Raw genomic sequence first — 20917 nt, 5'->3', positions numbered from 1 at the left:
GTATATATAGGTAAGTATTTTTCTTACACAGGTTAGTTAGCATAATGTTAAGAAGGGAGGGTACAGTTTTAAGGCTTGTTGGGTGTAAGCTGGAATTCCACTTTAATCGGTTCTTGACCGGCACACGCTGATGTACGCTGGCAGATTGGCACGGCTGGGCAAATGGGCGTACCTGTACGTCCCTTTAAATTTGCCACAGTGCCATCACGCATGGCGGCTGGGACCTCCGTGAGTCAGGTCGCTTTTCCCACAGACTTGATCTCCGCGGGTATACCTGCGATCGCCTCATGGAGAGGAAGAATGGGGAGATGCTAATGTAAATAAGCATCTCCCCGTTCTGCCTAGTGACAGTGTCACTGATCACAGCTCCCTGTGATCGGGAGCAGAGATCAGTGACGTGTCACACGTAGCCACGCCCCCCCCCCCCCACACAGTTAGAAACACTCCCCAGGACACATTTAAACCCTTAACTGCCCCCTAGTGGTTAACCCCTTCACTGCCAGTGTCATTTACACAGAAATCAGTGCATTTGTATAGCACTGATTGCTGTATAAATGACAATGGTCCCAAAAATGTGTCAAAATTATCCGATGTGTCCGCTATAATGTCGCAGTCATGATAAAAATTGCTGATCGCCGCCATTACTAGTAAAAAAATAAAAAAATTATAAAAATGCCATAAAACTATCCCCTATTTTGTAAATGCTATAACTTATGCACAAACCAATCAATAAATGCTTAGTGCGATATTTTTGGTAAAAATAAAAAATGTAGAAGAATATGTATCGGCCTAAACTGAGGAAAAAAAAAGTTTTCTTATATATTTCTGGGGGATATTTTTAATAGCAAAATGTAAAAAATGCTCTGGTCAGGAAGGGGGTAAAAAAATAAAATAAAATTTTATATATATATATATATATATATATTATTTTTTGTTTAAGAGGAAGGCAGAATGCTAAAATATATATACGCTTTCACAATTATGTAGATGGACAACATAATTTCCATGTAGGTGTGCACAGTTGGATAATGCAGTATAATGTACATTAGCATTTTCATTAGCTGTATGCAAATAGCGTCTTACAACGTTAAGGCCCCTTTCACACTGGAGGAGTTTTTCATGCGCTTTAGTGCTAAAAATAGCACCTGTAAAGCTCCTCATCTGCAATCCCAGTGTGAAAACCTGAGTGCGTTCACACATGGGCGATGCGCTGCCAGGATGTAAAAAAAAAAAGTCCCGCAAGCAGCTTCTTTGAGGCGCTTTAGGAACGGTGTATACATGGCTCCTAATGTGCCCCTGCCCATTGAAATCGGTGAGCAGCGCCGCCGATGCATCTGCAAAGCGACTCGGTGCTTTTAACCCTTTATTCGGCTGCTGGCAGGGCACTTTTAGCAGGGGTTAAAAACTCCCTGCTAACAGCCGAAAAGCGCCACTAAAACTAGCTGCGCTGTACTGCTGACGCCCCCGCGCTGTCAGTGTGAAAGGGCTCATTGTCCTCTGTTGTGTATCCTTCTTCTTTTTTTTTTTTTTTTTTTTTTTTTTTTTTAATGGAAAGTCATTGTTCTTTTTAAATTTAATTATTTATTTATTTTTTATTCTGGCTTTGGAAATGAGCAATGCAGCCTTTTAAAGGGTTGGGTGAACTATTTACTGGAGCATAACACTCCACATTGGGTAGAAAAGAGAGGTACAGGGCAGTTTGGTTCTGAAAGGGGGACCGTCTTGCCCAATTAAGGATATTATGAACTGTGGTATTTGTTCTTTGCACTGCTGAATAGGCTTGTGTACCATTCATACGTCATTTCTGATTCATAGCTCTGTCCTATATGAACTGAGATTTATTTTTGTCTGCTCATGAAGCCTGTTTAATTATTGAACACTTTATAAATTATGATTGAAACAAAACGTTGTGGTGTATTTAAACTGGCCCTGCTAAACGCATCTCTTGTTGCATTTTCCTTCTATTCACTAAAGCAGGGCCGGACAAATCCCAGGTGCCAGATAACCAATACTACTAAAAATTTTCAGCTTTTGAAATTTCTTCTAGTTATCAATGGAGCCGACGCCTTGGCTCCTTCAAAAAAAATAATAATAATTGAATTGGACATATGGGCTCCTGAATTCCTTATTAATTTGGTACAAAGCTATTTTTTCACTAGGCTCTTTTAATGCCCCGGGCTCCAGAGAAACTCAATCCAAAGTCTTTTTGGATGGGGTAGGCAAGAGGGAAGAACCCCTACCAGAGTTTTGCTCCTCCTGGGAGGATACTACAACAGGACAGGAGGTGGGAGGAAATCTCATGAATGTTAACAAAGACAACAAAATCTCCACAGGTTTCACACTTTCTATTGCTGACCAAAACTTTAAAATAGTTACTGGGGTGGAAATTTAAAGATGAATTCCAGGTATGGTTGTTTTATACATAGTTACATTGGTTCAAGCTGTACTAGTGTAACTATGTACATGCCATACCTGGCCAATGTCACTGTAAGCTGGCATTCACTGACTTAGACACCACTACTCCAGTGATGTCCATTGGAGATCACTGCCCCCACCTCGTCTAATCAGAGAGCACTCTGCTTTGCATTTTCTGAATGGCATCTGTGCTTAAAGCGGAGTTCCACTCAAAAGTGGAACTTCCGCTCATCGGATTCCTCCCCCCCCTCGGGTGCCATAATTGGCACCTTTCAGCGTCTGCCGGACTTTCAGCCTGACGTTCACATCGCATTCGCCAATGATCTGAGGCTGCATGAAAAGTGAATTTCTCCTAAACAGTATAGGTTTAGGAGATATTCATGTTACCTACAGGTAAGCCTTATTATAGGCTTACCTGTAGGTAAAAAGTTTTTCTGTCTAGCTGTGAACATAGAAGGAGAAACGATTCATCTCCAGTTTCAAGCACTTCCATTTGGCCTGTCCTTGTCACCCCGAATATTCACAAAAGTCATGGCAGAAACCATGGCCTTTCTGCAACTAAAAGGAGTCTCGACTATTGCATATCTGCAAGACCTGCTCCTCTTCGCAGTATCTCCAGATCAGCCAACCAGAGATCTGGATCTGACAAAGGAAACCCTGACAGAGCTAGGGTGGCTGCTGAACCTGGAAAAGTCCAGCTTGATTCCATCTCCGTGCATTGCCTACCTAGGGTACCTGCTAGACTCCACTCAGTTGAGTTTTTCTCCTGGAAGATAAGACACAAAAATTGCCAGTAGCCTCTCCAAAACAATCAGCAGGTCTCTAAGGTCAGCAATGTCAACTCTGAGTCTGTCAACCATCCCAGCAGTTCAGTGGGCAGGGCTACGTTTTCGTCCCCTGCAAGCCTTTGTGCTAAAATTGTGGGATCACAGCCAGGAATCGTTAGACACCTTACTTTGCGTTCCACCTCAGGTAAAAAGATGCCTCTGGTGGTGGAGAAAAAGGGTAAACCTGTCACAGGGGCGTCTGTGGCTCATCCTGGTGTCCAGGGTAGTAACCAGACGAAAAGGCTGGGGCGCACACTTGGGAACCCTACTGGCACAAGGCACCTGGAGGGAAAAGGAGAGCAAAAAGTCATCCAATTGGAAGGAACTAAAAGCATTTTAATTGGCACTCAGGGCCTTCAGGAGGGAAATTCCGGGCTACCACATTCAAGTGTTCGCTCAGACAACTCAGTCATTGCTTATGTAAACATGTAAGGCGGCATGAGGAGCGGTATTCTGTTGGTCCTAGCAACAGAAGTCCTGAGCTGGGCAGAGGCCAACACTCTCCCTATCAGCGGTGTTCCTAAAAGGGGAAAAGAATGTGGTGGTGGACTTTCTCAGCAGAAAGCAACTGAGAGAGGGCAATTGGGTCTTCAACCAGGAAGTCTTCAGCTTTGTATCCAAAAGATGGGGGCCCCTGGAGGGGGACCTCTTTGCATAAAAGGACAACGCAAAAACCCCATGTTTTTTCTCGCTAGACAGGTGGGAAAACGCACTAGGGGTAGATGTGTTAATGCAGAGCTGACGTTTCAAATAATACTATGCCTTCCCACCCCTGGTCTTGCTCCCTGGTGTGCTGAAAAAATTTCAGACATAAAACACCTCTCTAATCTTGGTGGCACCACATTGGCCCAAGCGGGCTTGGTTCTCGATCCTCAAACAGCAGTAGAACCTCCTTGGTTCCTAACACTTCAGGAGGATCTCCTTTCACAGGGCCCGGTCCTCTGTCCCCAAGTACACCGTTGGAACTTGGTGGCCTGGCTACTGAGAAAGGTATATTAAAAACCAAGGGTGTTGATAGCCACTCACTCTCCTCAATAGCAGAAAGAAGGAGACGCACCGGATCTAAAAAAAAGATCTAGGTTTGCTTTAACGAGTGGTGCATAGGAAACTCCTTCAAGGCGCAGAGCTCCATAGCGGTTTTGGAGTTTTTGCAGTGCGGGGCAGATAAAGAGTTAGCCATTAGTAGCCTTAAGAGCCAGGTATCAGCGATTAGCACATATTTGGAAAAACCTCTGGCCACCAACCCTTGGGTGGTCAGATATTTCAGAGCTCTAGCAAGACTGAGACCATTTCAAGGTCCATCCTTCCCCAAGTGGGACCTATCTCTGGTCTTACAGGCCCTAACGGAGCCACTATTTGAGCTTTTAGAAAATTGTTCACTAAAGGATCTTACTTTCAAAACCAGCATTTTTGTTTGCAGTGACAACTGTCAGGAGGGCCAGCAAAATAGAGGCTTTATCAGTCAGACCCCCTTTTTGTGTTTTTTTTTTTTTTTGTTTTTTTTTTGTTTGTTTTTTTGATTTGGTAGTTTAGAAAACTGATCCGGTATTCTTACCTAAAGTGGCCTCAAAGTATCATAGAAGCCAGGAGATAGTCTTACCCACTTTCTGACCTAATCCCTCAGGAGAAAGGGCATTTTTTATACTTCATACCTTAGATCAGCCTTTCTCGACCTTTTCAACACAGAGGAACCCTTGAAATAGTTCTCCGGTCTCGGGAAACCCCTGCTAAAAATTTGAAATCTACAACTCACTCGCTCTCACTCTACAATTCAATCCCACTCCCATCATTGATCTTTTTAGCTATCTGTAAGGAGATATTTCTTCCCAATAACCACAAGTGTAAGGACCATTCTTCCCACTGACCATCACACTAATGTATCATGGTCAGTGAGAAGAATGGTCCTTACACTTGTGGTTATTGGGAAGAATTACCGCCTTACAGATGGCTAAAAAGATCAATGGTGTGAGTGGGAACTTATCTGAGAGGCAGAAATTGCCCAATGATGAAGGAACCCCTCGCAACCTCTGGAGGAACCCTAGGAACCGTGCTTGAAAATCACTGCCTTAGATGTAAGGAGATGCATCCTGCAGCACTTAGAGCTGTCAAAAACGGTAAAGTCAGACTCTTTTTGTTTATTTTGTTTTCTGGGGGCAAGAAAGGGGTATAAAGCGTCTCATTGCACCATTGCCAGATGGCTCAAGGTAACCATTGGCCAGGCGTATAAGTTAGCAGGAAAAGAGGTTCCTGTTGGTAAAAAAGCACACTCTATTAGGGCTATGGTGGCTTTTCAAGCGGAAAGGGCTGGAGCGATGCCAGAGCAAATTTACAAAGCAGCAATGTGGTCCAGTTTTGAGTGTTGAGGGGGTTAAGCAGTAAGCGCCAGAGGTGAGCGCCATCGGACTGTTCGCCGTGATGCCCAGATCTGACGCTTGTCAATTGACCAGACATGTTATAGCTACCATTGTTTAGGAGGGGTTGGAGGTCTTCTAGAGGTGCATATATGTGATGATATGGCCCTTGTTAATTGCATTACTCCTGACAAATGCTAGACTGAATAATGAATTATTGGTGGTAGGGTAGGGAGGTGTTGGGGGTTTGGAGATGATGCTGGCAGAGAAGGTATTTGATGATCTTTCTGAGCAGATCACCTGCACGTGTTTGGGCTCCTTTCGTGATGCCAGATACTGTGATGTCTAGATGCTTTACCAGAAATAGCAACACCAGATAATGTAATTACTATGTTACTAAATGGATCAACTCCAGACAGCTTGCACGCCAGTGACCTCAATGGCAGGAGGAAGAATGGTACTTGAATCGCCTAAATGTTCTCTGAAGAACTGGTCAGCTTTACATCACACAGCTTTTTCTTTGTATTCTGCTAATCCCATTGTGTCTTGATATTTACGTTCATGAAAACAAACATAATTTAGTCTTGAGCTGGATGAATGCCCTTTTTTCATGGCTGGTATATTTTCTATTGACATGCAGCATTCGATGAGTTACAATATATGAAACCAAATCATTTAATCAGACGCAGCCAGACAGCTAGCTTTTTATAGTTGGGGATGGTAGCCCACACATGCCTCTTGTGACTAGTTTGCCTAAATTAGAACTTTATTTAAAAAAAAAAAACGGTCAGAATTTTTAAATAAAGTAAGAGACATACTATGTCTCTTCTGCAATAAAGTTACTTACTGTCTGCACTGTACACTCGTCTGTCCACATACATCTCAGTGCAAGAATTTTCGGCATTTGCCAAAATGACTAAACTTACGCATGCAGAAACAGAATGCAAATGGCCAGGAATCTACACTCACCGGCCACTTTATTAGGCAAACCTTACTAGTTCCAGGTTGGACCCCCTTTTGCCTTCAGAACTGCCTTAATTCTTTATGGCACAGATTCAACAAGGTGTTGGAAACATTCCCCAGAAATTTTGGTCCATAGTGACATGATAGCATCACGCAGTTGCTGCATATTCATGATGCAACTCTCCCATTCTACCACATCCTAATGGTGCTCTATTGGATTGAGATCTGGTGACTGTGGAGGCCACTGGGGTACGGTGACCTCATTGCCATGTTCTAAAAACCAGTTTGAGATGATTTGAGCTCTGTGACATGGTGCATTGTCCTGCTTGAAGTAGCCATCAGAAGACATGGATGATCAAGTTAGGGGTGGAAGAACTTGACTGGCCTGCATCTCAATCTGATAAAAAACTTTTGGGATCAACTGCAAGCCAGGCCTTCTCGTCCAACATCAGTGCCTGACCTCACAGATACGCTTCTGGAAGAATAGTCAAACATTCCCATAGACACACTCCTAAACCTTGTGAAGAGCCTTCCCAGAAGAGGTGAAGCTGTTATAGCTGCAAAGAGTGGGCCAACTGAATATTGAACCCTACGGACTAAGACTGGGATGGCAATAAACTATGATATACCTGGGTTCACACAGGAGCGGTGTGGGACATTGCATGCAAATTGCAAAGGAATTGCACTGCATCCTGTTTAAATCGCATGCAATTTTTTGCAGTGCGATTTGAGCCCATTCATTTTTGTATTGGCTTAAATCGCACCTCGTAGGTATTGGAGCATTTGCACAAGTACTTGTGCAAATGCTTAGTATTGGCACCGACACTGACCCTGGTATCGGTGCAACCCTAGTATGAAATATGTGCGGTGCAGCCAGTGCCTTCTCTGTGCATATGGAGAATCCAATGCAGTGTGGGATACAGAAGAAACTTGCTGTGCGGTCCTCGGATCATGCCTGATGAGCAGGTTTAAATGCCGGTAGAAGGGAGGGGTTGGTGGAAAAGTTCAGCACTTCATCCACATTTCACATTGTGGAATTATGAATCCGCTTTGCCTTCTTTTCCACTGCTATTAATCTGGCCACATTCCATCTCCAGGCGTTCACTGCCTGTCCATGTCCTGTTGTTAATGGGCCTCTCTGCTAGGTCAGCCAGAGTCTTTTAAGGTTTTTCCTGTATGTAGGAAGTTAGAGACCTTTATTCCTTCCTGTGCAAGAATAAAAAAATGATGTTCTGCTTACAGCACTAAATATGCAAAGAAAGATTGAGAGTGTTGTGTCTTCACTGTATGTGTTAAAGTGGGAAAAAATATATTTTTAATGACCGTGTACTATAAATCAATAAAAAACATTCTTCAGAGAATTCTTTCTTTGGAGTTCGTTCACTCCAGGTGTGTTGAGCTGCACTGATCAATGTAGGCTGAATGAAAGAACATAGAAAATAATTGTTCTGGATGTGGCCTGTTCACACCATACACGAGCAGCGGTGTGGGTTGTGCATAAATGCAGCATGCAAGTCAACTCACTCGCAGCATTGAGTTGAATGAAATGTCATTTTGTTAAAATTGCAGTTCACACTGGGGCGACTTGTCGGGCGACTCAGCCATCTGTCGCGTCCCGTTCTGTACAATAGAACCGTTCTAATCGGCGTGAGACAAGTCGCTCCGACTTAGGAGAAGGTTCCTGTACAACTTTGGTATCGACTTGCATTGACTTCTATAGAGAAGTCATTTTTCAAGTCGCCGCAGCGGTCGTGTCCAGGTCGCCTGAGGCAGTCACGCTGCAAGTCGTGCTGCCTCAGTGTGAACCGACACTTACATGTGATACAATTTACTCTGAACATTAGAGGTCTTAAAGTGTTACCAAACCCAGGACCCTGCATACACTTTATTGGGTCTCCCGCAGTACACAAAACATGGAAATGCAATTATTTTAGTAAATATAAATGGCTTAATACCTTTTCCCATCAGCCATTAGAGCAGTCTTGTGACTTCTATTAGTGTCTGGTTAAGACATGTAAGAGGAGTTTTCTTTCTCCCCTGATTGTCCTATGAGGCTTCAGGACCCCTGTCCTTCTGTCTGGACAGTGCTGATTGGCCCTGTGCTGATCACATGCACCCTCCCAGGAGAAAAAATAAATCTCTAACAATACACCTCAAACTGAGCATGTGCAGCTTGTTCCCTAGCCTCTGTTCTATCAGGAGATGGGTTGGGGACAATAGGATAGGGGGAGGATTAAACAGCCTTTTTACCCAATGCAGAGGATTAACCCCTTTAGGTTCCACTGTGAGTATAGCAAGCATGCTTTACTGCAGGGATATGCAATTAGCGGACTTTTAGCTGTTGCAGAACTACAAGTCCCATGAGGCATAGCAAGACACTGACGGCCACAAGCATGACACCCAGAGGCAGAGGCATGATGGGACTTGTAGTTTTTCAGCAGCTGGAGGTCCGCTAATTGTATATTCCTGCTTTATTGCATATACAGACTGATTTTACTGTTCCTGGTTTAGTAACTCTCTAATAATTTAATAAAGAAATGAGGAGACTGTGAAGCCTTGTACCTCACTTCCCACCAGTATGCAAGAATTATACAGATCATAATGTGTGCGGGCTGGTGTGAACAAGCTCTTATAATCCTTAAACTATATACACTATATTACCAAAAGTATTGGGTTGCCTGCCTATATACCTGTGAGAGATATATATATATATATCTCTCTCTATTACTGCGCCACCAATGTGAAGATAAGCCGCTAACACAACAAGAAGACTGTATGAAAAATGTGTAGCACTAAAAGCATATAAAGCCTAGAAATGAACGTGGGGAAAAGTGCACCTACCCCTCTATGATTGTGTAAAATAAAATACAAATCTGAACCAAACATCGTGGAAAGGCTATTACTAATACAACCAACTCAACTGAATGCAGGCATATACGGGAATATCTATAGTGCACGTATATACACATCAATGTTCATTTGAACAACAAAAAATTGTGATGAAGTGATGAGTCAAAACAAATGGGTTTTTAGGGAACAATACACAATGGGAATCTTTAGTAGAGTGAAAAATTTTAATATATCCCAAAAAATTTCAGATGATGATATTCAAATAATCTGAATCAGGCGGCACCCATGACTGTGCTTCCACCACCGAGGAGAGGGGTAGGTACTCTTACCATGAGTTGTGGACCCACACACCAGCGGCGGGGAGTCGTGCAGGCAAGGATGCCAACAGATTACAGATTACGATCTCCTTGGATGGCTGAGATGAAGACGCACTCCAGCACTTTTACAGCATTCAACGGGTACTAGAAGCAGAAATTCAACCAAAATCTCCCAATATTGTGCAATATTCGCATCTCGCTCACCAATCAATGGTGGGAGCAATGATCGTAAAGGAAAAAAAAAAGGCGGCTTCCACATGGCATAGATTAAAAATTTTTTAGGGCTTTAATATAAAAAGAAACAAACATCATGGCTGAAGTGTACAATAAAAGGTGATCACTTAAAATATATAAAATTATACAGTGTGTAGAGCTTTAGCAAGCATTAAACTAGCGCGTTTCGTCCTACAGGACTTCCACTGGGGCATTCATGAACATTGATGTGTGTGTATATACGTGCACTATAGATATTACCTTATGTCTGCATTCAGTTGAGTCGGTTGTTATAGTAATATTCTATCTACGTTGTTTGGTTCAGATTTGTATTTTATTTTACACAATCATAGAGGTGAATGTGCACTTTTCCCTATCTTCATTTCTAGGGCTTATATTCTTTTAGCGCTACACTTTTGGATGAATTGGACCCCTTTCACACTGGGGCATTTTGCAGGTGCTATAGCGTTAAAAATAGCACCTGCAAACTGCCCTAAAACAGCTGCCCCACTCACTCCAGTGTAAAAGCCAGAGGGCTTTCACATCAGAGCAGTGTGTTGGCAGGGCATCAGAAAAAGTCCTGCCAGCAGCTTCTTTTGAGTGGTGAAGGAGCAGTGAACTCACCGCTCCTTCCCATTGAAATCAACGGGGTAGCGCTGTCATACCGCCAGCAAAACGCGGCTGCGGCAGTGTTTTGCAGGCGGATTTAACCCCTTTTCGGCCGCTAGCGGGGGTTAAAACTGCCCTGCTAGCAGCCAAATAGCGGCTCCTAAAACGATGGTAAAGAGGTGCTAAAAATAGTGCCGCTTCACCGCTGACGCCGGTGGCGGCACTGTGTTAAAGGGGTCTTAGAGCTGTGACTGTGAGCCAGGCCTTCTCGTCCAACGTCAGTGCCTGACCTCACAAATGGGATCCTGGAAGAATGGTCAAACATTCCCATAAACACTCCTAAACCTTGTTATATAAGCTGTTGTAGTTGCAAAGGGTGGGCCAACTCAATATTGAACCCTACGGACTAATGCCCCATACACACAGTCGGACATTCCTATCACAAAATCCATCTGATTTTTTTTTTCCAACGGATTTTGGTCGAAACTTGTCTTGCATACACACGGTCCCACAAAGTTGTCGGAAAATCTGATCGTTCGGAACGAGGTGACGTAAAAAACGTACGACCGGACTACATAGGGGCCAGTAGCTCAACTTCCTGTCTAAGTGACAATAGGGAGTCGGGGCTAAATTGTAATATGTTCTTGTTGGTAGAATGGGACAAGGCTGGAATCTTCCGATTTCTTCTTTTTATTGTATTTATTTTTTGTGGTCTGTATGCGAAATGCAAGCACATTATCTTCTATGGGAACGCATCTGATTCGCAGATGCATTCCGTTGTGAACAGGATAAAATCCTGATGTAAACTGACCTGATCCTTATCAAAAACTGACGTGACACTGAACTACTTTATCAATTAGCTGTGAAAACGGAGCTTGAGTTTGCACCACATGTATGTGAACCCAGCCTCAACCTGCCTTCCCTGTTGGCTCCCATCACTTTGTATGTGTGTTAGTGGTGCACCGAGTGCTGCACTCAGTACCACATGTCTGTATGTTTTGTAGCAAATTAAGGAATGCTTTCCTGTGAGTAATTGCAAAACTTAAAGCGGTAGTAAACCCGCTGAAGTTATATTTTTTTTTTTTTCCCCTGACCTGCAAAGGAAAAGGCATAATGAGCTAGTATGCACCACATACTAGCTCATTATGAAATACTTACCTTAGAACGAGGCCTCGACATCTGGCCCGATCCACGCAGAGGGAGCTGACATGTTCCCTCGGCGTTCCTTCCGGGTATCGCGTCTCCGGCGCTGTGAGTGGCCAGAGCCCTGATATCGTCACTCCCGTGCATTCATGCGGGAGATTTCTTTCCGATAGGGTCCGGCGTCTGCCAGACTTTCAGCTGAGAATCCCCTGTGCACATGCGCCGCTGCAGTCAGCGGTGCATTGCTAGGGGAATATCTTTTTTTTTTACCTACAAGTAAGCCTTATTATAGGCTTTCCTGTAGGTAAGTCGTAAAAATGACTATACAACCACTTTAAAGGTAGGTTAGAAAATATTTTGTCTAGGTGCGTTCTGGAAGAGTCATTGTGCCCCGCAGTGTCTGGCCTCCCCATTTTAGATGGATTGTTTTAATTCCTTGGCACTATTCGTGGCAAGTAAAGGCAATCGGGGCATTTAATTGCTTGTATACGTCTTAAACAAACATAGCTGAGTACATAGAGAACACATCTTGGCAGAAATGGCGATACTCTGTGCTGCGATTTTTATTTATTTTTTTCTCGCTGAACTGCAACTCCATTTATAACATTTGTATCGTGTTGTGTGTTTTTTTTTTTTTGATTGATATTCCGTCTCCCTCATTTAAAATACACCTATGAAAAAAATATAGATTCTTCATTTCTTTGTAAGTGGGCAAACTTACAAAATCTGCAGGGATCATGTAATGTCCCCCACTGTATATTTTCTTCTCTCCCCTCTCTGAGCGCCATAGGGCAGTCATGTCCATGACGGGTGGTGGGTTTCCAGGGCACATAATGAAGATATTTATTACAAAGAAAAGAAAGCATTGTTTTTTTTCTTCGCTCTGTTAGGGAAACATAAATGTGAAGGAGCAAACAAACTGTTAACTGAAGCAGAAGCAGCAATGACTGGTGGGTGAATTCGAATGTCTGCTATATTAACATATAGAAAATGCAGTTTGCATATAAATTAGGTTAAGAAAAGAAAAGGAGATTTAATTTGAACAGATGGCTGTTAATGGTGGCCTTTTAAACAAAATGCAATTTATGTTTTTTAGTTTAGTTCTCCTGCCTAATCTAAATAATTAATATGTCACTAATGCAGAAAGTTTAAAGCGATTATTAATCCCAAAACCCCAAAATGTAATATATTGCAGCTCATCAATGGATGATGTGGCTGCATTCATTTTTTTTTTTTCCTTTTCACCTGGTGATCAAGCCAGTAACATACATCCTGACTCAGGGTGGTTCCTCTATCTATGGAGGAGGAGCAGCAGAGACACTCTCAAAGACAGAGGTGTCTGGAGAGGGTACTGTTAGTGATATTAACTGCTTAAGCCCCGGAAGATTTTACCCCATTCCCGACCAGAGCACTTTTTGCGATTCGGCACTGCGTCGCTTTAACTGACAATTGCGCGGTCGTGCGACGTTGCACTCAAACAAAATTGACTTACTTTTTTTTTTTAACCACAAATAGAGCTTTCTTTTGGTGGTATTTGATCACCCCTTGGGTTTTTATATTTTGCGCTATAAACAAGAGTGACAATTTTGAAAAAAAAAATGCTATATTTTTAACTTTTTGCTATAATAGCCCCAAAAATATATTAAAAAATTTTTTCCCCTCAGTTTAGGCAGATATGTATTCTTCTGCATATTTTTGGTAACAAAAAAAATTGCAATAAGCGTATATTGATTGGTTTGTGCAAAAGTTATAGTGTCTAAAAAAGAGGGGATAGTTTTATGGCATTTTTATTTAAATTTTTTTTATACTAGTAATGGCGGCGATCTGCGATTTTTTTATTTTTATTTTTTTTTAATTTTTTTTTTTTTAATAGGGACTGCGACATTATGGCAAACACATAGGACACTTGACACATTTTTGGGACCATTTAGCATTTATACAGCGATCAGTGCTATAAAAATGCACTGATTACTGTAAAAATATCACTGAGTTCAAGAGTTAAATGTGTTCCCTCTCTGTGTTCTAACTGAAGGGGGGAGGGGACTGTCTAGGGGAGATGACAGATCGCTGTTCATACTGAGTATGAACAGATGATCAGTGTCTCCTCCCCTCCAGAGAACCGCAAACAACAGATCCCAGTTGTTGGTGTGTCAGCAGCGATCATGGGAGTCCAGTGGTGATCGCGACTTCCGGGCACTTGCATCGGCTCCGGGTGGCGAGCAGCGGGTGCGTGCCCCCCCTAGTGGCCACAGGGCGAAGCGACAGTGCATAATGTTTCGCCCAGCTGTTCCATTCTGCCGCAGTTGAACTGGCGGCTGGTCTACAAGTGGTTAAAAGCATTTTTGTTTTATTTAGTTAAAAAAAATAAAGTTAACTACTTGCTCCTGACCATTCTAATATGGAGTGAGGCTTGGCCCTGCCCCCACTCTCTCCTCATTGGCTCACTGGCTGTGATTGACAGTAGTGGTAGCCAATGGCTACCACTGCTGTCCCAGCCAATGTGGAGGAACAAACTCGGGTGAGTTGCTGCTCTCGCGCACATCGCTGGCTTGAGATTGGACTCCGGTAAGGATTGGGGGGGGGGGGGGGGCTGCCGCACGCAGAAGGTTTGAGCCTTTACAACCACTTATGATCACAACATGCATTACAATTTCTCTGTATACTTTTTTTTTTAGCTCCACCAACGGCTGTGTTGCATACCTGATTGAATAAATGGTTTTAGGTAATTTTGGTAAAGCTGGCCATAGATGGGTAAAATTTTTAATAAAAATACTTGGGAAAAGAAGGGTCTAAAAAAGTTAGCTTTTCTAATCATTAGTGGGTCAAAACGACTTTCGTTTTCAACTGAGGTGATGAGAAAATTCGAAGCCAATTTTCAACAGTGATTGTGGTCTAAGTCCATTCATTGCCAAAGCAAACAAACTTTTGAATGACAAATGTCCTCACAAGTGATATCCTTTATTGAAATGTATGAACCCTTAACAAGGGATCTAAGGCTTCCTGAAAGCTTGCATATTAACTTAAATTGACCAATAAAAGTTATAATTTAAAATGGCTTTAAAGTCAAAGGCCCCTTTCACACTACCGCAACATCAAAGTTGTGCGATTTTTGCCACGATTTCAGGGAATGCATTTGTAACTCGCATCAAAGTCGGACCAAAGTAGTGCAGGGACTGCTTTGAAGTTGGCATGATTTGAAGTCGTACTAATATGAATGGATGTCATTGGAAATCCTGGGGAATGACTTGTCATGCGACTTTGCAGTCCCAAGTTGTACAAGTGTGAAAGGGGCCTAAATGTTTTTTTTACCTTGATGCGTTCCCTGCATTAAGGTAAAAAAAACATCCCATTACCTTTTCTAGAGTGATCTCTCTCTCTCTCTCTCTCTCTCTCTCTCTCTCTCTCTCTCTCTCTCTCTCTCTCTCTCTCTCTCTCTCGATTTACTGTACATTCAGCCATTGAAATCACTGGTGCATGTGCTCTGAAGGAACGACCACGTGGCCCGTTCTTTCAGAGCCCTGTGCCCTGTCCCGTGCGCACGTGTGGGAGTGACATCTTTGTGGACACAGCCTGAGTCTGCGAACCCTGAAGAAAAACCAGTGAAGATGGGAGCGCCTGCAGCTCTGCCATCTTGGCACTGGAATGCTTAGTTTTGGGGTAAGTTTAACATAATGTGCTAATATGCAATGCATACAAGCACATTAAGACCCCTTTCACACCGAGGGCGTTTTGCAAGCGCTATAGCGTTAAAAATAGCACCTGCTATACCGCCCTCAAATCCGCCCTGCTCCATTGTTTCCAATGTGAAAGCCTTAGGGCTTTCACACTGAAGTGGTGCGCTGGCAGGACGTCAGGAAAAGTCATGCCAGCAGCTTCTTTGGAGCGGTGAAGGAGCTGTGTGTTTACCGCTCCTCTCCATTGAAATCAATGGGGCAGTGTGGCTATACCGCCGGCAAAATGCTGCTCTTGCGGGTGGTTTTAACCTTTTCTCGGCCGCTAGTGGCGGTTAAAAGCACCCCGCTAGCGGCTGAAATGCGCCGCAAATCCGATGGTGAAGCTGCGCTAAAAATAGCGGTGTTATACCGCCAACGCTATGGGCAGTGCAGTGTGAAAGGGGGTCTAAGACATTTACCTTGCAAGGGGGAAAAAACAAAACAGTTTACTACTGCTTAAAAGCCTAACTCCAGTAATTAGAAAAACTACAAGGCTACATTTTTATTTTCTAATTCCTGGACTTGGGCTTTTAAGCATAGGTACAGTGTTCGATTCATATAAATCTCCCTTCATACTTCATACAGTATAAAACCCACAATACCAATAGATGCCTGCCTAGCTGTCAGATTTACATAGCTCTGCTAAATAACAAGCTGTAGCAATCATCAGCCACAGTAGATCTGTTAATGCTCGGTGCCAGCTGGCACTGCTAAAGGTTTTACCACTTCTTCAGATGGTAAAGCTTTCATCATCAATCAATTCCTGATCAGTGTTTGAACATTGATAATCCTATGGCTGCGTTGTGCAGTAGGTCATTATGTTGAATAGCTAATTTGTCTTTCCATCCCTATGAGCTGTTTTGGTTATATCTGTTTGAATACTTTGCATAATCCCAACTTAATCTGAATCTCATTTGCTAAATCTTCTTCTGCATCACATGAACTGGCAAATAGTAGGTCGAGACATCAGGGCGAGTGCGCAAAACAAATAGCTTCCGTGTGCGCTCAGCTCTCCAAGTTGGTGAAAATGGGGGGGGGGGGGGGATAAAAAAAAGTATAGCCTGACCGTGATAAAAACAAAAATATTAGCAATGTGGGGCTGATCCTAGCATCCTTACTGATAATAGTGTAGGGCAGCGTTTCCTAACTTTAATGAACTATGCATGCTTTTATAATAGGAAGTTATTTCCAAGTATATCAACTGTGGGTTAGCTTCTCTCCTTGCCATCTGATGTGAACAGCAATAACATCTGTAATTCCAGTAGGTGCAGATTTAAGTATTATTCTAGTTCAACTCCAGTAAAAAAAATAAAAAAAATGGTGCAATGAGTATCAGTTATTCCATCTTAATTTCGGACACCTCTTCCTAGGCCACCCTGCAGTGTGATGGATCAAAGTCACACGTAAACTAAGCTAATAACTTTCCTCGGGGACCATATTTATTTCAATGCACAAAATGTTGGGAATGAGTTCCACTCTGTCATAAACCTCCATGTTTTAATGCATTTTAGTCCAATGGGCTTGTTCACAGGGATATGAAAGGCTGCTTCTTACAATGCCATGCTGAAGTGAAAAAGGGCTACAGGATTTGGCACGGGGGGGGTGTTTGGAGTGGTACCATGGATTTGGCTGTTTTGCCCCTGCTTGTTATCATCTTGGGCACTGGTGCTTTCATTGCTCCCATGAGTTCTCCTTGCTTCTGAAGCCTTTCAGAGAAGGCCTGACTGCTAGAATTGTTGCCTCAACCAATAGGAGGTGCCCACATCAAGCAGGCCGTGATGCGCACAATCAAAGGCGGACCCAGTGACTTGAGCTTCAAATAAGTAAAATTTGAATTTGGATAATTTGGTTTTTTTTTCCCCCCATAAGTGGTCAGTCAGAGAGGGGGGGTGCTAAGATGTAATAGAAATCTATGGCTCAGGTCCACTCATTTATAGGATGGGATGGGACATGTAACATCAGCAAATCAACAAATGGGACAAATGGGAAATCCCTGCAAATTAAAATCCCTTGTGGCCCCCAGGTCACCAGAACTAGTGTTTCCATTGCAAGATTTCCACTCTATTACTTTTCTGGTGACAACACAAAGTTCAGGATTTTCTTGTACTTATAACTTTCAATGATAATGATAAACCGGATAAAATAGGGATGAATCTCCCTAACAGGGCCACAGACAGCATTACAAACTTAATAGGTGTTCTAATCTATCTCCATGCTCTCCGAAACTAAAAAAAAAATGTAGTTTTAGTTAAACCTGACCTCCAGATTATCTGTTCCCCTATTATTATTATTATTATTATTATTATTATTATTATTATGATATGATTTTGTCAAACTTTATCATACCCGGGATATCTACTAGACTCTTGTTTGGCAAATTTGTATGCAAAACAATTGTACTGCTTTGAGACACAAAAATCTGACATAGGGCTCCTTCACGCAGACGTCTCCGTGTACGGAGCCCGCTCTGCTCAGCGGGGGATCGCTCCGTCGATCACCGCTGAGCAGGGAGATGACAGACGGACCTGTCAGAGCGCTGCTCTCCCCTATGGGAGATCGGATAACGACGGACTGCAGGGTCCGTCCTCACCCGATCCAATCCTCAGACTGATGGAAAAGTAGTTTTTTTTTCTCCGGCACACTTTTTCAGATTAGAGCGGGTTGGATGTCAGCGGACATGTCACCACTGACATCCAACGCTCCATAGAGGTCTATGGAGCGTCCGTTCAGGTCTGCCTAAAAAACTGACAGACGGACCTGAATGGATCGTTTGTATGAAAGAGGACAAAATCATATCGCCAGGGAGGCTACAGATGCAGCAGCGCGCCTTCGTTTCCTGTCTAAACCGCATCATCAGTCGTCCATGCCCATTCCTATCTGTTTGCACCTGTCAAAGCAATTCCATTTGTCTGCCATTAATAATTTTGTTCCCAAACATTTTATGAAAGAACACATCCCCAGAAACCCTTGTAATCATGCATGCTAAAGTCTGCAGCACCCAGTGGCCAGCAGGAATGAGCGTGTACATCTAAAAGGATGCTGGAAAAGGTGGGGTGCTGTGATGTGTACAGGAGCCTGCCAGTTTCTCCCACAGAAGCAGACAGACCCAGTGAGAACGTTTTATCCAGAATTTCACTATAGTTCACCGTATACTTTTTTATTTTAACAACTGGCGCTGTGCTGAAAAATGGTATCAAAAAGGATGATCCTGACTATTTCCTATCAAAGCTGATAAATCACTGCAGCAGTAAGATGATGTAGTTTGTAATTTTATTGAAAAATGTCATTCTGGTTGAAAAACCCTTCTATCCCCATGGATGTGAAGCCAGCCTCTAGGTATCCTCGGCCATCTGAAATGAAGAATATCCTCGGTGTGATTGGCCAGTTGCGGACAAAGCATCTCTAGGCAAACATGCTGAGGACGGGATCAATATCATCCTCCTCTTGTCCGCCCACCTTGGATGAATCACTGAAACTGGTATTCCTTATAAAAATAACACAATTACAGAAACGTCTACCAGCCTTAGGTGCGGCTTTTTCTTCCATACTGAGATATTATTTGAAAGCAGCAAACTAAATATATCACAGCGAGGAAGACACAGAGGTCAACAGACATGAGTATAACGTGCCGTTCAATGTTTCTCGTAGATCTGCTTAGACTTGAGTAGAAAGAGCTGTGATTGTTACAGATCTAGTAAGGGTTAAATGCTTGTTTAATCTGGGAGGGTGATGTAAAATGGTGGAATATTTACTTTATTGCTCACTCCTCTTTAGTCCTGGAGTGTGAACAGACCCTCAAACGCTTTATGCGGTACAGGACCGCACTTAAAGGCTGCACAGCTTGTGAGGAGGAGCTGCTTTGTGGGACCGGTCAACTGCCATGGAGGATAAAGTCCATCACCTGGGGTTTAAGGGACCCATCACATTTAGCCCGCCCTTCACCCCCTTTTTTTTTATCTGTACGTAATGTGTCCCCCCCCCCCCAAGTGCCTTTTGGCTGGTCTGATGACATGAGGGGTTCTTCCTCTTGTCATCTGGCAGTGGTAGTGCATGGTCCTGATCCTAGACTGGACAGTGTAATTACGTGTGACCTCCATGGGCTGCAGTAGCCAATGTTGGGGAAAGTGTTATCATGGCCAGTCTGGAATGGTAACTTTTCCCAGTAGGTTTGACCATGACAGCCTGAGCTCAAAGGGAGTGGGTCGAATGATGTCATTCAACTGCGGAAAGACCGCGTTTGAATAAAGGATTAAAAATGCAATAAAAGCTACTATTATTTTTTTTTTAAATAGGATTTTAACTGCTTTACGCACTTACCCAGAAGGTTTTACCCCCCTTCATGACCAGAGCATTTTCTGCAATTAAGCACTGTGCTACTTTAACGGGCAATTGCACTGTCATGCAACACTGTATGCAAAATAAATTGATATCCTTTTTTCATACAAATAGAGCTTTCGTTTGATTGTATTTGATCACCACTGGGTTTATTTTCTAATCGTATAAACGAAAAACATAACGCCTATCCAATAAAAAAAAATCAAATTTCTTCATGAAATTTAGGGTCAAAATGTATTATGCCACATGTCTTTGGTGAAAAAAAAAAAGCCTCTACAAACATGTATGTATGTGTGTGTGTGTGTGTAGATATAGATATATAGAGATATAGATATATATATATATATATATATATAGATATATATATATATATATATATATATATATATATATATATATATATATATATATAGATATATACACATATATATATACACTGGAATTTAGGCAGCTATGACACTATACTAGTAATGGTGGTAATTAGTGACTTATAGTGGAACTGTGATAGTGTGGCGGGCAATCTGGTGATAGTTGACTCTGGCTGGATGGTACACTAACTGACACTAACAATAGTGACATTAATATAGTGATCAGTGCTAATACTGTATACTGTCTCTGTGCTAATGGCTGTGAAAGAATTGATGTCTAGGGGCAATCAAAGGGTTAATTGTGTGCCTAACAACGTGTAATGTGTACTGCTTTTACTTTACTTTTCTATCTGGCTGATTTTTCTCCCTGCTTTGCAGGAAACAAACAGCCAGATCGCTGTTCACAGTACACAGTTCTGTGTTTCTGCAAACACAGAACTTTTGTGATTGGCTGAATTCAGTTAAATGGCTGTTTCCTATCACATGGCAACAAGCCTGTGATGTACAGATACATTGTTCAGCCTGTACACTACGGGCAGGCAGCCAGCAGTTAAGATTACAGTCCAGCCTCTCTAATGTCTGAAGGACAGTAAACTGGCCCTTTTTGTTTAGAAAATTTGGAGACCCCTGCAGCTAAGGTAGAAAAAAAACACCTTAAAGAATATGTAAACCCAACATTTCATATTCCTGATATGTGCCTGCTTCACCATGTACTTTGTATTGCTTCCTTTGGTGGAAATCCTTGGTGATCTTGCCAGTTCCTCTGCTTTCCTATGAAAAACTGACCACACTAAGCAGGAGAGCACAGCGTGG

General features: G+C 42.7%; 1 protein-coding gene across 3 annotated transcripts in view; it reads left to right on the top strand.

Annotated features, from left to right (window-relative positions):
• The window catches only part of WDR37 (WD repeat domain 37), a 284920-nt gene that overhangs the window by 87947 nt on the left and 176056 nt on the right, over positions 1-20917 (top strand). The gene's annotated exons all lie outside the window — the stretch shown is intronic.

This window comes from Lithobates pipiens, unplaced genomic scaffold, assembly GCF_037356315.1.
Source record: "Lithobates pipiens isolate NorthernLeopardFrog02 unplaced genomic scaffold, aLitPip1_a1.2 Scaffold_19, whole genome shotgun sequence".
NCBI lineage: Eukaryota > Metazoa > Chordata > Amphibia > Anura > Ranidae > Lithobates > Lithobates pipiens.
The sequence above is the reverse complement of the archived record's forward strand: the minus strand, read 5'-3'. Positions and strand labels throughout refer to the sequence as shown.